Source organism: Ursus arctos, unplaced genomic scaffold, assembly GCF_023065955.2.
Source record: "Ursus arctos isolate Adak ecotype North America unplaced genomic scaffold, UrsArc2.0 scaffold_13, whole genome shotgun sequence".
NCBI lineage: Eukaryota > Metazoa > Chordata > Mammalia > Carnivora > Ursidae > Ursus > Ursus arctos.
In genome coordinates, this window is record NW_026622797.1 from 20,604,069 (window position 1) to 20,616,210 (window position 12,142).

Here is a 12,142-nt window from a genome sequence, read left to right on the forward strand (position 1 = left end):
CTCTAGGACATGAGATCCAGGTATGGCAGTCACCACACTCAACATGTTCACACTCAACGTGTTCAGGAAACCACATCAATTTTTTCAATGCCCTTATAACATGCCACCCAGAACCAACTACTCTTCTCCTTAAAATGCTGGAATCATTACCTTAAAATGGTAATGATAGAACCTATTTCACATATGACTCTTACACTCATAAAATGCCATCTAAAATTGTTTAAGTTTTATTCTTCTTATTGTAGTGGGGTTTTTTGTTTCTTTCTTCAATTTGTTTGTTTATGGATATATTAGTCACAATATTATTTATGGTTAGTTAGGATTCCAAAATTCCCGTAACTACCTCAAAATTACATTTCCCTTATCTCATATGGCTTCAGTGACTTCTGGAATAAATTCAGGACTTGGTATTTATAAATACTAAATCTTCCCTTGTTATGTTAACAATAGTAGTTACCAATGTAATAATTAAAAACCAACAAAATGATTTGAATTTTTAGTTTCACCACATTCGTACCAGCTATTCCTCCTGGCTTTATCTTATCTGCAAATCTGACAGTGGGGTGTCCTTTTTCTACTGGAATTTTTTTGCTGGTGGGTTTTGAGTTTTTTTCTCTGGTGAAAAACAGGGCCAATGACAGGGCCTTCCTGAGCATTTCCCCAGGAGGACCTATGTCATTCATTAATCAACAAAGTTTTAGCTTAGTTTTCAAAATATGGGAATCTAAGTAACACTAGCATCTAACTAGCTTACCACCTCCTTCTTATAAGGTTGGAAGAGATTTCTCAAATACTTTACCGATGAAGTCAAGAGTTGCCAAAAATGAGTTTGGGAGCCATTATCTGAACCAAAAGAGCATACATGAAATGGCAGATTATGAATCTGTATATCAAATAATCTAGTACCCCTCCAAAAAATAAATAAAGGAAAGCAGTAATTAAAGGAAATAAGTCTGGGCAAGCCTCCCTGGTGGTGTCTATGATGACTCCGAGCGACCACCACATTCTTTCCTAAGAGCACACAAGATCTCTGGTTTGTCATTTATCTACAGTTCTGCCAGGAACTGACATCAAGCTTACTGCAAGTCTTTAACTTCTAGAAAATAATGTTCCCCCCAAATCAGGACATTCATCCAACTCTATTTTCCTGGTAATTTCTCACAAGATGTATGATGTGGCCTTGAGACCTAGAGTAAAATTCCCACATTAGCTGGGATGCAGACGTAGCATCTGCAGGATCTGGGGTAGTTTTCCTATCTAACTCCTAATCGAGGCATGAACGTTCCCCCACTGATGACCATCTGACACTTTCCAAGTTACAGGGCCCTTCTCTGATGAAAACGGAAGCAAAAGCACTCGCTTGGCCTTTCAGCCTCTCTTATTGACCCTGGGCACCCTGCACACACTTCCAAACACAGCTTCAAAAACCCTTTCGGTCACGTTGTATGCTTCCCTCAAGCTTCCTTCCCCTCTGTTCTTTCGCCTGCCTGTCACTATTCTCACAAGCTCGTGCACTCTTCCTCCTATGGATTATTTTAATTGGTGACATATCTCTTCTGTGTCTGCTCCATGTCTTACGATCTACGCGGTAAGACAGGCCCAGGGCAGGGGGAGGTGGGATGCAAAAAAGATAAAAGTGCAAAAAGAGAGAAAGTACAAACGCATCTACAGAGTTCAGGGAGGACTTTTTTTTAACTGCCCATTTAACTTGCCCCTTGCTGCACCGTTACTCTCCATTCTAAACCTTTTAAGAACTCAAAACACCATTACTGCTGTATAACCGGGCAATTCATTAACTCCAGTTTTAAGTTAAAAAATGGATAGTTTTCTGGACCAAAGACTTTTGAAATTTATAGGGAAGCATTACACTCCATGGAGGTTTTCATCACAACCAGCCTTAGCTGAAGTGAGTAGCCTCAACAGTCTGTCACTGGCATGTGAGAAATGAACCGCCTTCCTGCCTCTCTCTCCCAGATACACACAGACCTGTGTGAGCACACACAATTCACACACACCTGTTCCTTCTCTCTCTTACCCTTCAACATGAGAAAGAAAAGAAGAAGAAGAAGGAGGAGGAGGAGGAGGAGGAGGAGAAGAAGAAGAAAGCAACAGACACAGACAAGCCACGAAGACCAACTGATCATCCCAATAGTAACAAAAGGAAAAGACAGGAATCTGACAATCTGTTTTCACTACTAAAAATTCTTCACGTAATCCTGGTCACACTGAGTTCTGAGAAGCAGTGTACCCATGAAGAGAAAGGCAACAAGTATGAATACCAAGGTCAGCACCTCACCAGCCACAAGGTCTGGAGAAACTAATTTCTCTTCTTTAAGCCTCAGCAGCTCATCTATAAAACAGGAATAATGACAACTAGCTCGTCTGGTTGTTCTGGAAAACAGAGCTCATGTTTGGACAGGGCCTGGTACAGAGCAGGCGTGCAGTAAATGCTAGCTATTATTACTAAGATCTACAAAACCAAGTGCTTTAGTACCAAGATTAACCCATAAAGAGTTACCACTTCCAAGTTCAGGACTGAGAAGCCAGGGAGAGTACGTGCTGGCATGAGTCAGCTTAATGTTTTTAACTGTTGCCAGCATCAATCCTTGTTCTGTCCTACTGGTGTTTAAAAGTAATTGTTTGAAAGAGCTACTAGATCTTCCAGACTCAGCTCAGCGGAAGGAAACCCAGTAAATAAGGGAAGGCCCAAACTTTAGGCATGCCTGGTGGCAGCACACTCGCAGGACACCCACCTGCAGCTACACCATCTGGGAAGGGTTAAGAAATTAGTAAGATCAGTCCTAGCTACCGCGTGTGTGCAGGCAAGTGTGGGAGACAGGGAGCTCTGCTTTGCCCTCCCAATACTTCCTCTTTCCCCAAATTGAAAATATTGTCGCAATCCACCTGTGGCAGGTAGTTCCTGTGCCTTAAAAAAATACCCAAATTCTGCTCATTGTGAAGTCAATCACCCAAGAAATAAATTCCAAAGAAAGAGCAAGAGCTCACAGGGTAAGTATTTCTCTGCCCATTAAAACAATCACTTAGCTTATGCACTTATGAGTTTCTAATGTACAATAACTTTTTTCTCCACCTCCAGCCACTTGCAGAATACACACATGTATGTTACATATAATATATATATTACTATATATAGTATTATATGTTCTGAATATATTATATATGTTTTAGGATCGGATAATTTCTAATGTTCTCTCCTCTTTAGGGGACCTCAGCTCTTTTGAAGCAATATAAAACATTTTAAAACACTAGTAAACTTCTACAATAAATATCTAGCATTAATTCACATGTACAAAATAAATACACTGTAAGTACTAACCTAGAGCAAACATTTCTCATTGTCACTTACACTTGCAAATTCTGAAACAAATATAAACTGACTAATATGGTATTTTGAAAACCAAACTATCAAATAGTCAAGTTTGGAAGGGCCAAAATTCTACACTGACCATCACAGCTCAAAAGCACTGATTTGTACATGTCTGAGATGGGCTACACCTGCTGCTGGGTCATGGAAAAGAAATGCAAGGTCATTAAAACAAGTCCTTTAAACCTAAAACACCTCGTCTCGCAGCCTGGCCCCTGAGCTAGGGACGGGGGAATGTGAAGCTTGGTAACTCTGGATTTAAGACAATAAGATTCCAAGCTACCAAATTCATTCTATGAGGCCAATATTACCTTGATCCCCAAACCAGGTAAAGACCCCATCAAAAAGGAGAATTACAGACCGATTTCACTAATGAATATGGATGCTAAAATCCTCAACAAGATCCTGGCTAATAGAATCCAACAGTACATTAAAAGGATCATCCATCATGACCAAGTGGGATTCATCCCTGGGATGCAAGGGTGGTTCAACATTCGCAAATCAATCAGTGTCATAGGTTTTATCCAGAAAGAAAAATTCAAAAATCATATGATTCTCTCAATAGATGCAGAAAAAGCATTTGACAAAATACAGCATCCTTTCCTGATTAAAACCCTTCAGAGTGTAGGGATAGAGGGTACATTCCTCAATCTCATAAAAACCATCTATGAAAAGCATACAGCAAATATCATCCTCAATGGGGAAAAGCTGGAAGCCTTTCCCTTAAGATCAGGAACTCGACAAGGATGCCCACTCTCACCACTATTATTCAACATAGTACTAGAAGTCCTTGCAACAGCAATCAGACAACAAAAAGGGATAAAAGGTATCCAAATCAGCAAAGAAGAAGTCAAAATGTCTCTCTTTGCAGATGACATGATACTCTATATGGAAAACCCAAAAGAATCCACTCCCAAACTATTAGAAGTTATAGAGCAATTCAGTAATGTGGCGAGATACAAAATCAATGCTCAGAAATCAGTTGCATTTCTATACACGAATAATGAGACTGAAGAAAGAGAAATTAGGGAATCATCCCATTTACAATAGCACCAAAAACCATACGTTACCTTGGAATTAACTTAACCAGAGACGTAAAGGATCTATATTCTAGAAACTATAAATCACTCTTGAAAGACATTGAAGAAGACACAAAAAGATGGAAAAATATTCCATGCTCATGGATCGGAAGAATTAACATAGCAATCTACACTTTCAATGCTATCTCAATCAAAATACCGATGACATTTTTCAAAGAACTGGAACAAAAAGTCCTTCACTTTGTATGGAACAGAAAAGGCCCCGAATCACCAAGGAACTGTTGAAAAGGAAAAACAAAGCTGGGGGCATCACAATGCCGGATTTTGAGCTGTACTACAAAGCTGTGATCACAAAGACAGCATGGTACTGGCACAAAAATAGACACATAAACCGATGGAACAGAATAGAGAACCCAGAAATGGACCCTCGGCTCTTTGGGTAACTAATCTTTGATAAAGCAGGAAAAAACATCCGGTGGGAAAAAGACAGTCTCTTCAATAAATGGTGCTGGGTAAATTGGACAGCTACATGCAAAAGAATGAGACTTGACCACTCTCTCACACCATACACAAAGATAAACTCCAAATGGATGAAAGACCTTGATGTGAGACAGGAATCCATCAAAATCCTAGAGGAGAACATAGGCAGCAACCTCTACGACATCGGCCAAAGCAACCTTTTTCATGACACATCTCCAAAGGCAAGAGAAACAAAAGATAAAATGAACTTGTGGGACTTCGTCAAGATAAAAAAGCTTCTGCACAGCCAAGGAAACAGTTTAAAAAACTAAGAGGCAGCCCACGGAATGGGAGAATATATTTGCAAATCATGCTACAGATAAAAGACTGGTATCCAAGATCTACAAAGAACTTCTCAAACTCAATACGCGAGAAACAAATAAACAAATCATAAAATGGGCAGAAGATATGAACAGACACTTTTCCAATGAAGACATACAAATGGCTAACAGACACATGAAAAAATGTTCAAAATCATTAGCCATCAGGGAAATTCAAATCAAAACCACACTAAGATACCACCTTACACCAGTTAGAATGGCAAAAATTGACAAGGCAAGAAACAACAATTGCTGGAGAGGATGTGGAGAAAGGGGATCCCTCCTACATTGTTGGTGGGAATGCAAGTTGGTACAGCCACTCTGGAAGACAGTGTGGAGGTCCCTTAAAAAGTTAAAAATTGAGCTACCCTATGACCCAGCCATTGCACTACTGGGTATTTACCCCAAAGATACAGACGTAGTGAAGAGAAGGGCCATATGCACCCCAATGTTCATAGCAGCATTGTCCACAATAGCTAAATCATGGAAGGAGCCGAGATGCCCTTCAAGAGATGACTGGATTAAGAAGTTGTGGTCCATATATACAATGGAATATTACTCAGCTATCAGAAAGAACGAGTTCTCAACATTTGCTGCAACATGGACAGCACTGGAGGAAATAATGCTAAGTGAAATAAGTCAAGCAGAGAAAGACAATTATCATATGATTTCTCTCATCCATGGAACATAAGAACTAGGAAGATGGGTAGGGGAAGAAAGGGATAAAGAAAGGGGGGTAATGAGAAGGGGGAATGAAGCATGAGAGACTATGGACTCTGAGAAACAAACTGAGGGCTCCAGAGGGGAGGTGGGTGGGGGAATGGGATAGGCTGGTAATGGGTAGTAAGGAGGGCACGTATTGCATGGTGCACTGGGTGTTATACGCAACTAATGAATCATCGAACTTTACATCAAAAACCAGGGATGTACTGTATGGTGACTAACATAATATAATAAAAAAACATTTTAAAAAAAAACACAATAAGATTCCAAAGTACACAACTACCTCCCAAGATTTTGTTGACAGCTAAATTCTTGGCATTTTATTTTGTTCCTTCCCCATCTGTTGGAATGTCCACAGCTTTTTAAACAATTTCTAACAGACAAGAAGAAGGATGAAATCAGAATTAAAACAGTAATTTAAGGTAACGGGGTTTCTATTTTGTGTGGTTTTATAATATTAGTGAACCTCAAAGATACTCTTTAAAAAGTCTTCCTTCATTTAATAGGGAAGACCAGCATGACATTGCTACAACATTTATTATCTGAAACTAAGAAGACTTCTTAAATCTAAGGTTTAAAATGCACCTTTAGTAAAGTAAAATGCATCCAAAATGGGAAAGAAAAAAGAAACTTTATGAGATCATTGTATAAATCATTATGTTACCTAGAAAGAGTTAAATCAGCCATGTTGCAGATTACTCTTACAAGGTATTTACCATTGCATTTTTACTCTGAAATTCTTTCCAGAGTCATTTCAAAGCCTGGTTCTGCTTTTCTCAGAGCTCCAGCATATCCTCTTCCATACTCTGGGTCAGAGCACATTTGACTGGTCAGCAATTGAAGGAAGGGGTGTGACTACACAGAATCCTTCCATTTATGATAAGCAGGCATTTAGACTGTACAGATCCAACCTCACTAGAGAAATGCGACTGAGTAAGATGCCTGTAGGCACCTACAGAGCAATGATATTCCCATCCACTTACCTGCTGTTTCCCACACGGGGCTCCTGTGGTCAATGAGCTCAGTCCTTGGGTAGGAGTGACACACAGGTCTAGCCTTAATAAAAGCTGGCCTGAGATGAGGTTTTGTGAGGGTGTAAATAGTGCATAGTAAAATCCAGAGGAGGGAATAATTAGCTGTGGGCATGGTGGTGAGCAAGACTGAACACTGGTTGCAGAACAAGCTTATTCTTAAAGGATGAGCTCAGATGAGGAAGATGTGAATTCCTATCAAGTAAGTGACATTTCCGGAGAAAGGCAATCGTCCAATGTGGTCTTTGGGATCCACTACATTGTTTCCTCACCAGACTCAGCTCATGAAGGAGGGACTGGAGAGGGGGGCGGTGCAGGAGGGGCTTTGGGACAAGAAAGGGGCAGAAGCTAGGAGACGACTGTGAGTGCCCTCTGTATCACCATGGCAAAGACAACAAGATCCTTTCCAGAAGTAGAACTCTGGCACCGCTGGGGAAGAGGAATTTGAGAGGGAAGAGATCGGAAGCGGGAGCCAGCTTTAAAGGGCAATGGGATTGCCAGGGCAAGAGACTCTCTGGGAGTCTAAACACAGCAGGGAGAGGCTGCAGGAGTGTCTAAAGAGTCAGGAGCAGCAATAAACATACAGATAGAGTTTTGTGTGGACTTGGGGATGGTTTCACAACTCTGCAGTTACACCACACCGAGAAGATCTTGAAGAGGGGAAAAGAAACAACAATGCAACGATAACAATGCAAAGATACCATTACTGATGATAAGAGATATATAACCAGCCTCCTAGAAGTTTATAATATTTAATCCCCACAATTCATAAGAAAATCAAGTAGAATCAATAACGAAAAAAATTAATGTTCATGTATTTTTAAATGTTTTGCTGCCTGGAAGAAGTGGGAGGATATTCTATGAAATAGTTTTTAAAGTACCGATTAACATTTTAATTCTTAAGTACAGGAACTGAGGTCATTACTCTGGCATGGAATGGATAAAGAAAGAATTTAAGAACGTATATAAGCATGAGACTGAATAAGAATATGCAGGCCAACTCTCTACCTGTACAGAGAAACCAGCCATGCACACAAAGGAAATGGAGGCAGATAAAAAAAAAAAACCCTATTTGCCAACAAGTAACAGAAAACTAAAATTTGCACACAAACAAATAACAAGAGCCTTTTACAAGTACCATAGGATGACAGGGAAAAAAGTAAGCACGGAGTTATGAAAGACTTTCGAAGTTTAAATGAGCTGCGCCAATGAAAGGCACCGTCATTATTTTCGGTAGTGGGATTCACACTCCAAGCTCCTGCATCTGTGTCCTAACTATTTAAATGTCCCTCATGCAGCTCCAACATCATTTGTTTCTATTAGGGTGAACAAAAAAATAATTAGAATTAGTAACATTCATTTAGTAACATTCTTTCTTAACATTCTTTTTTACCTGGAATATGTTATCCTCCAGCGAGGATCCTTTTTTTCTAGTGATTCAACAATTCTATACATCAGCCGGTGCTTATCGCAAGTGCACTCCTTAACCCCCATCACCTATCTCACCCCCAACCCCCCACCCCCACCCCCGCCCCTCTGGTAGCCACCAGTTTGTGCTCTATAATTGGTTTGCCTCTCTCTTTTTCTGTCTGCTCATTTGTGGTTTTTTTCCCTAAATTCCGCATATTGGTGAAATCATATGGTATTTGTCTTTCTCTGACTTACTTCACTTAGCATAGTACACTCTAGCTCCATCCACATCGTTGCAAATGGCAAGATTTCATTCTTTTTTATAGCTAATAATCCACTGTGTGTGTGTGTGTGTGTGTGTGTGTGTGTGTGTGTGTATACCACATCTTCTTTATCCATTTGTCAGTCAATGGACACCTGGGCTGCTTCCATATCTTATCTCTTATAATAATGCTGCTATAAACATAAGGCGCATGTATCCCTTTGAATCAGTATTTTTGTATTCTTTGGGTAAACACCCAGTAATGCAATTGCTGGATCATAGAGTAGTTCTATTTTTAACTTTTTGAGGAACCTCCATGCTGTTTTCCACAGTGGCTGCACCAGTTTGCATTCCCACCAATAGTGCACAAGTGTTCTTTTTTCTCTACACCCTCTCCAATACCTGTTGTTTCCTGTGTCTTTGAGTATAGCCATTCTAACAGATGTGTGGTGATATCTCATTGCAGCTTTGATTAGCAGTTCCCTGATGGTAAGTGACGTTGAGCATCTTTTCACATTCCTTTGGGCCATCTGTATGTCTTCCTTGGAGAAATATCTGTTCATGCCTTCTGCCCATTTTGAATTGGATTATTCATTTTTTGGGTGTTGAGTTTTACAACTTCTTTATGTGTTTTGGATACTAACCCTTTATCAGATATGTCATTTGCAAATATCTTTTCCCATTCCACAGTTGCTTTTAGTTTTGTTGACTGTTTCCTTCACTGTGCAGAAGCTTTTTATTTTGATGTAGTCCCAATAGTTTACTTTTTCTTTTGTTTTCCTAGAGTCGTATCTAGAAAGAAGTTGTTATGGCTGATGTCAAAGAGGTTACTGCCTATGTTCTCTAAATGGCCTCACATTTAGGTCTCTAATCCATTTTGAATTTATTTTTGTGTGTGGTGCAAGAAAGTGGTTCAATTTCTTTCTTTTGCATGTTCCTGTCCAGTTATCCCAGCACTGTTTGTTGAAGAGACTGTCTTTCTCCCCTTGGATAGTCTTTCCTGCCTTGTCAGATTAACTGACCATATAACTGTGAGTTTATTTCTAGGTTTTCTATTCTGTGCCATTGAGCTATGTGTCTATTTTTGTGCCAGTACCATACTGTTTTGATTATACAGCTTTGTAATATAATTTGAAGTCCAAATTGTGATGCCTCAGCTTTGCTTTTTTTTTTTTTTTTTTTTTAAGATTGCTTTGGCTATTCTGGGTCTTTTGTGATTCCATACAAATTTTAGAATTGTTTGTTCTATTCCAGTGAAAACTGATGTTGGTATTTTGATAGGGACTACATTAAATGTGTAGATTGCTTTGGGAACTATAGATCATTTTGACAATATTTGTTCTTCCAAACCATGAGCATGGAATGTCTTTCCGTTTTTTTGTGTCCTCTTGGGACCCATTGTTAATATTAGCTGCCTTCAGGAAAGGAAATGGTATTGAGGGGGAAAGGGAACTCTAACTGTGCACTCTAATACTTTTCTGTTACCCAATTTCTTCACAATTAGCACTCTTTATGTATTACTTATATAATTAAAAATGCATTTTAAAAATAAACAAGCCAACCATTGTTTTCCTAAGAAACATCATCATAAACCAGCACTCAATCAAAAACCTTTGCCTCATGCCTTAAAGACAAATAGAACTTAAATGGCTATAAAACTGTACATCAGGTCATTGAAAAGGGGGAAACAATGCTAACCTACAAATGAATATTTATTTGTAATTAGCTTTGGGTGAACACCTAAGGTTTCCTAAGTGAATTTTAAGTAGTTAAGTAACAAGTAATGCCTTCAAAGCAAAGCAAATAAAGGAGTAAAAGTTTTCTTTAGAATAAAAAAATACATATTTCAGTAAAGAAGTTGCACAGTTAGGGAATACACATACTGTCAACAATCTTGTAGTTAAACACAAAAAAATAAATAAAGAATGGCTGGACATTACAAATCTGCTACTGTGATAACAAAAAAAAAAAAATCTAAATATCTGGGGTATTTATTATGGAATGAATTTGCCACACATTCCAACTGGCCACCCTAAGTTCCTAGTCACTAAATTAGTAACAACAACCCACTAAAGCCTAAGGCTGGATTACTATAACCACAGGCTCTCTTTTGTGTTTTGGAACTCTATTTATTCTCTTTAAATTCCATATTAAAATATTGGCACACATTTAGCTAACCCTAAAATACACTTCTGAAAGTCAAAATAAGATTAACCTTTGGATTAATCTTCACCTGCAAATTTCCCTAACTACATTTCAGATTTAAATTTGAAAACAAAGCAATGCTCTTTTGAAAAGATGAGAAATATTTAATCCAACATTGCTCAACCTTCAGACTACTGACATTTAGGGCCAGAAAATTCTTTTGTTGTGGGGGATATCTTATGCATTAGCTGTAACCTTGGCCTCTACCCACTAGAAGCAAATAGCACACCCCCTCCCCCCCACAGTTGTGACAACCAAAAAATGTCTCCAAACATTAACAAATGTCCTGGGGCGTTGGGGGGGGGGCAAAATCACCCCTGATTGAGAACCAAAGATAACACAATGCTTGGACCATAACCACAAATTTTACAGTCATGAATAAAGGTAATTCTGGTTTTTAAATTTGGGAAGAACTACAACTGAAGACATATAAGGGGAAATGGATCCACTCACCAAGTTAAATGATTCAAAAATACTAAGCTACATATAACACACCCCTATTCTAAATTAATGCTTTATTCTAAGGAGATCTCAGTTTTGGTATAGAACTGCAGTTTGCACTTAGGAAAAACAAGTTCCTTCCACGACCACCACGCACACCCACACAGAAACTTCACCATCTTTATTCTCCTGGCCATTCATTAGAGCTGTCCACTGGGGCACAAAGCTTCCCTGCAAGTTCAGTGGTCACCACACTCATCTCATCTTTCTGGATATCTTCACACTGATCTGTATAGTCTACCCACCCCTCTTCTACCAAATGTTCCATAGTTTTGATGTTTAAAACACCATTTTCCTGAATTTTGTCTTCATTTTCAATCCTTTCACTGTTTTAACAACATCCTTTACACAAATTCTCACATACATATGAAAGACATATATATATATATATATATATATATATATATATATATATACACACACACACACTCTCCTATATATATTCCCTTGGAATCTAAATCCATATTTATTTATTTATTTATAATATATATATTTATATATTAATGTTGGATATATATATATCCAAATTTAAATCTCCTATTACTAATTTCATTTCATTCATTGAAAAATATTTCTTGAGTGCCTTCTCTGGGCCAGGCATGATACCAGAAGTCCACCGTGAGATACAACAGTGGGAAAACACAACACAACACAGAAGACCAAAGTAAGGAGACATCAAGAAGATAGGGAGGAGAGTAGGATTGATTCACTCTTCATCCAGACCTTTTCTAGTAGAAAACCAGGTG

General features: G+C 38.7%; 1 protein-coding gene and 1 long non-coding RNA gene across 14 annotated transcripts in view; both read right to left on the minus strand.

Moving 5' to 3' along the window:
* UTRN (utrophin) overlaps positions 1-12,142 on the minus strand; it is a 539,750-nt gene that overhangs the window by 318,819 nt on the left and 208,789 nt on the right. The window lies entirely within an intron of this gene.
* On the minus strand, positions 226-8,493 carry LOC130543527 (uncharacterized). The gene is made up of 2 exons (XR_008958924.1): positions 6,971-8,493; positions 226-6,360 (listed from the first exon to the last, which is right to left on the minus strand). It is a non-coding gene; the product is annotated as an uncharacterized LOC130543527 (long non-coding RNA).